The 6,005-nt window shown below is 50.3% G+C and overlaps 1 pseudogene; it reads left to right on the forward strand.

Moving 5' to 3' along the window:
• The first annotated feature begins 1,577 nt into the window (after nucleotides 1–1,577).
• Nucleotides 1,578–4,948, forward strand: LOC140212944 (uncharacterized; annotated as a pseudogene).
• Nucleotides 4,949–6,005: the final 1,057 nt, after the last annotated feature.

Genomic DNA, 6,005 nt, shown 5'->3' on the forward strand with positions numbered 1-6,005 from the left:
TCTATTGCAAAACGCAACATATCCCCGATTCACCTTTGTGGTCGCCTTCCGTTGGGCGTTCCTTCGCCCAACGAAATGTCACCAGTCTCGGACAGCTCATGCGCTTCACGTCAAGCAACACAGACAGATATGCAGTAAATGACCATATAGCGCTGATAAGGAGTGATGAGTGATGCTGATTCGGCATAGAAGCACTGGCAGGATAACGGTCTCATGCTTCATCTTGTTAATTGCGCAGCTGCTCGGATTCCGTTGATAGTCCGAACCGTTCCACGAAGCAAAAGCCATCGACGTTGGTTCCTGCGACAGCCGGACAGTAACTGGGATTCATGCTTCGCTTGGCGGACTAGAGCCGTGCACAGCTGGAGTGACGGAATCAAGCTCCGCTGGATTCTGCACTCCGCCTTCGCTATTCGTTCGGCCTTTTCCCCTGTTGAGCAGTCCATTCTGGCCAGACGCATCGAAAGTGACTGTACCTGCAGCGTCCCACTTGAAAGCAATCTTTGAACGTTCCCTGGCTAGCGGGAATGGAAACACTGGCAGGATGACGTGGTCAGCTTCATCTTTGTTGTGTCTGCGTCGTGCTAGTTCTGCGCATGCGCAGTATACTTCCGTTCCTTCTGTCCGCTCCCACTTCCCTTGGCACTTCAGGGGATAAAAGCTATTGCACGCCCTTAAATAAGCGTCTTCTATGTTCGAGCGGTCTGTGCCTCGTACCTGTTCGGGCCGTGTGCCGTGGAAATGCTACAGTGGCGACGAGCCGGGATACCCCCCATTCGAGGAAAGAAGACCCGGAATCGGCAACCACGAAGGCAGCCTCGCCGACGACAAGCATGGCTCATCATATGCTCCCTGCATTCAACGAAGATACAGAAAAGTGGAAGCCGTATCTCATTAAGGCAGATGCCTGCTTTGAAGCTAATGGAATCACCGATTCCGCCAAAAAGAGAGCACTTGTCGTGGCAGCATTGAGCACGCAAACCGTGCAAGTATTAGCCGGCAAGGTCGCACGGCGAGCCCCAAACGCGTTGAGCTTCGAGCAAGTTGTCGAGGTGCTAAACGAGTACTATGATCCGAAGCGACATGAAATAACGAAAAGTTTCAAGTTTTTTATTAGCTGCCAGATGGAAGGGGAATCTGGCACGCAGTTTCTGGCGGAAATACACAGCATAGCCAATAAATGCAATTTTCGGAACGCCGTGGAGCGGATGCTCAGGGATCGTATTGTGTGCGGTGTGCGGTCAAGAGCCCTGCAGAAGCAATTACTGGCAAAGGCAGACGTCACGCTAGCGGCTGCTGAAGCGCTCAAAATTTCAGCTGAAATTGCCGCGAATGATGCTATGAAAATGTCATCCGAGCCAAAGGCTCTATTGAAATTGCAGGCCGCTCGAAAAACGCCCTCTGGGGAAAAGAGAAACGCTGAAGAACATCTAGAATGCGGAAGGTGCGGCAGCTCAAAATACGATGATGTCAGTTGCGGACGGGCAAATGCAGGTTGCTACCACTGTGGGTGACGGGGACACCTTGCTAAGAAATGTCAAAGCCACCCTAACCGCGGAAGGTTAGCTAATAGAGCGATGTACGCAAATGCACTGGCTATAACGGAAACAACGCCAAAGGACGATGGCAGTGAGGAAGTCTACCTTTGGAAATTGGTTTTGGTGCGTAAAAATTTTCTCGAGCCGCCAATCCGCCGCTCATTTATGTGGGGCGGCGTTCAAGTAGCCATGGAAGTCGACACCGGGTCGGCAGTATGTACCATTTCTCGGGAAGTGTACATGAAGCATCGAAACCATTGGCCTGCCTTGAAGCCGTCACGTGTGAAGTTGTCTTGCTACGCAGGGCGGATACCGGTGCTGGGCGACCTGACATTACGTGTGGACTTCAAAGACGTGCTCGTGGACTGTCCCCTCAAAGTGCTCGACTGCGAAGGGCCAAGCCTATGCGAAAGGGACCTGCTTACGCTGCTGAACAACGCTGGTGCACCGGTGCTACATGTGACACCTGCCTGCGGAGCCACAAAAAACGAATGAAATGGACACGTGCAAGATCAATGCCATTTTCAGACTACCAGGACATCTTTACCACGGAACTCGGTCTAATGAAGGGTCCTCCATCAAGCCTGCACCTCAAAGATGGAGCCATACCAAAGTTTTGTAAGGCGAGATGTCTTCCTTATGCTCTACGCGATAAGGCAGCTTTGGAGCTGAACCGACTCGTTTCCCTTGGTATCTTATCGCCAGTCAGCCATTCGGATTGGGCAAGGCCCATAGTACCGGTTTTAAAAAAAAGATGGCTCGTTGCGGATTTGTGGCGATCTTAAACTTACATTGAACCCGGTTTGCGCAATCGAACAGTATCCCATTCATGTAATCGAGGATATGTTCGCAGCTTTAAGTGGCGGTGAATCTTTCAGCTCCCTCGACTTGCGCGGCGCTTACAGTCAGGTGCCTCTAGGGGAAGCCGCACGCAAACTTTCCGTAATCAATACGCACAGACTTATTTTGCTATAATCGGCTTCCGTTCGGAATATAGTCTACACCATCGATCTTCCAGAGAAAAATCGACACGATTATCAGTGGCTTACCCAGCGTTCAAGCCTATCTTGATGATTTAATCGTGTCCAAGAAGAAAGGCGATAATGGAGAGCGATTGAAAGCCGTCTTAAGCGTTTTCGGTATCACGGGGTTAAGTTACGGTATGACAAATCTAAATTTCGACAACCGGAAGTTGTATACCTCGGACATTGCATTGACGGCGAGGGCCTTCATCCAATAGAAAACACCGTGGAAGCTATCTTGTGTACGCCTCATCCGCGGAACGTGACTGAACTGCAGTCATTCATTGGAATGTTGACTTTGTACGCGAAATGTTTGCCAAATATGTCAACGTACCTAGCACCGCTGTATCACCTATTGGAAAAGAACGCGTGGTGGCAACGGAACGCACCGCAAAAGGCTGCCTTCGATGCAGCAAAAGAAAGTCTGAAGAATGCTCCAATTCTCGTATATTTCGGCCCTGCAAAGGGACTCAAGCTAGAGTGCGACGCGTCGTCACTGGGGGTCGGAGCAGTTCTGTTTCACTCTATCAACAACGTAATTACACTTATAGGTTTTCGTTCAACAACACTGACCCAAGCAGAGCGGCACTACTCCCAGTTAGAACGTGAAGCGTTGGCTTTGGGTTTCGGTGTAACAAAATTCCGGGGCTATCTTCTAGGTCGTGAGTATACATTGGTTAAGGATCATCAACCACTCGTCAGCCTGCTGAGACCCGACCGCCAGACACCGACTATGGCGGCTGCGCGAATTCAACGCTGGGCACTGTACCTCGGAGGCTACAAATAAAAGTTTCAGTATGTTCAACAACTACTGAACTCGGATGCCCTCAGCAGACTACCGCAGCAGACCACCGGAGACGGAGACGGAGACGGAGGTGAAGGTGAGCCCCCGGAGTACATCCTCGCGCTCAAAAGCTTGGATGAAGGTGTGGTCTCAACGCGTGAACTGAAGGACCTAACGGCCGTCGACTTGACATTGCGTAAGGTTCAAGATTACGTGTTACGCGGTTGGCCAAAAAGCAAGACAAACATAAAGCCCGATTTAGCACCTTATTATGAGCCTAGGCTAGAATTGTCCTTGGCCCACGACCTTGTATACTGGGGAAATCGCGTCGTCATGCCAAGTGACGCCAGAGAGCGTTTCCTGCAACTTCTTCACGAAACCCACCAAGGATCATGAGCTATGAAAGCCGTGGCACGCTCCCTATTTTGGTGGCCAGGACTTGACTGTGAAATAGAGCAGCGCGCTGCCAAATGTAGGAATTGCATAGCAAATTTACCTATGCCACTGGCCGCACCTCCCCTAAACTGGCCGAAGACGGAAGAATGGTGGTGTCGGATTCATCTCGACTTCGCAGGACCCGTAACTGGGAAGATGGTCCTAGTTGTACTGGACGCACACTCCAAATGGATCGAAGCGATTCCTATGAAGCATGTAAATGTGGAAAGCACAATAAGGGCTCTGAAGAGCATATTTGCCCGTTTTCGTGTGCCACGTACAATAGTATCGGACAACGGCACACAGTTCACGAGTAAGGAATTTGCCACATTTACAGCAAAAAAACACGCATCTGTGCGCGGCACCTTTTCATCCATAGTCAAACGGAGCTGCTGAAAGAGCGGTGCGAACGATAAAGGAGGGTATTCAGAAAATAAAGGGAGGTGATCTCGACGAGAAATTGGTACGGCTACTGTTCAGTTATAGAGGAACACCTCTGAAGACCAGGAAATCGCCTTCAGAGATGTTCCTCGGGTATCAAATAAGATCGCGTCTAGACACCTGCTTCCCTTTGACTGTTGCAGGTCCAACTGAGGGCAGCCATGACTGGACACTGCCGCCAGACAGCAGCGTGTACGTCCGCAATTACGGACAGGGAGAGAAGTGGATCCCTGGTCGTGCCGAATCGGCGACCGGAGCACGAATGGTAACCGTAGAGACTCCCACTGCCATTTTCAAGCGCCACATCGATCAGGTGCGCCGCTGCTCGGATTCATCACCAAGGTTTCCCGACACCTATACGACTGCTCGTGGCCCAGGGTCCAACCAAACGCCAGGTCCTAGCACGGCCACCAATGCAACCACTTCCTTGGAAGCGGTCGCCCCAGTTAATTCTCCAGATACAGCCCAAATTGCGGACGACAGCATTCGACCTCGCACCCCTCCTCTTCCAACTACCTTGAGTCCGGCCGAAGCTTCGCAGCAAGTCCTACGCCGGTCAACGAGGCAGCGCAAGCCAGTGCAACGGGTCCATTTTTGAGGCGAGGGCAGTGTTCTCTCTTCGTGATGCTACTTCTGCGCATGCGCAGTATACATCCGTTCCTTCTTTCTGCTCCCACTTCAGGGGATAAAAGCTATCACACGCCCCTAAATAAACGTCTTCTATGTTCGAGCGGTCTGTGCCTCGTAACTGTTCAGGCCGTGTGCCGTGGAAATGCTAATCTTGGTTCTTGCGTAGGCTAGTCATCGTTCCGATGCATGCCCTCTCTGTTGCAAAGCTAACGACCTGTTCATTGTTGCGCATCCATGCCCAAGAGCAGCGCTTGAGCGATTCGATGCTTCATTTCTCGTTATGGGCAGTGTTCTCGAACGATACCTTTGCCTTGGCGATAAAATTGCGATGAGGGAGCTCCTGATATTCTTAAAAGAAAGTTGCGAGCGCTGTTTTCAAATAGAATCCAATCAACGGAACATGTCAAAGGTAACTGCTCAACTTAAACTTGCACACCGATTTGTCCACGGCCATCTCTGGTATTCAAGTGCGCTTGCAAAATTGGCATACATCAAAGACCGAGAAAATGATGCATTAACCCTTTGCACTCACATTGCGGCGCAGATGACCGTGCATGGCGCAGTAACGTGCTTTGCTTTGGCTTCACGGACAACAAGAAGAAATTGTCGCATTTGCTTCTGACAAGCTGTATGTACAATTAGAATCTGATTCCATGCCATAAAATTTGTTTCTTTGTTTCAGGTAGGTGCAGGCAGGTAATTGTCAAGTTAGCTGTCGACAAAACTAAAGAGGGCGTCCTTTTGAAACGGGCGTTGCTGAAGTAAAGTAGCATTAATAATATCAGCGAGGGCTTTTCTCCTGCCACGCGTCGAGGTCGCAAAAAGCAGCAATTTTCAGATCCGCTACAACAAATTGTTTGTCGATGATAATGTCAATAACAACACGCATAGTGCTGTCGAAGATAAGGGTATTGAGACAGTTCTGTAACAAGCTTCACTTGCTGCAGCCACACAGGTTGCTCATGCCATGACGGCAGCCTCACGAGGGGCTCACCATCGCCATGGTCACAACATAAACCGATGGAAGAATATTTTAAGAAAATCATTACGACATGTGCTTACGCCTGGCGTAGCAAGAGGAAAACTAGGAAACCACCCAATGCTACGTTACGCTGCCCTCTACGATTAGGCTGAGCAAACCAGTATGGCATGTGC

This window comes from Dermacentor andersoni, chromosome 8 (genome assembly GCF_023375885.2).
Source record: "Dermacentor andersoni chromosome 8, qqDerAnde1_hic_scaffold, whole genome shotgun sequence".
NCBI classification, from domain to species: domain Eukaryota; kingdom Metazoa; phylum Arthropoda; class Arachnida; order Ixodida; family Ixodidae; genus Dermacentor; species Dermacentor andersoni.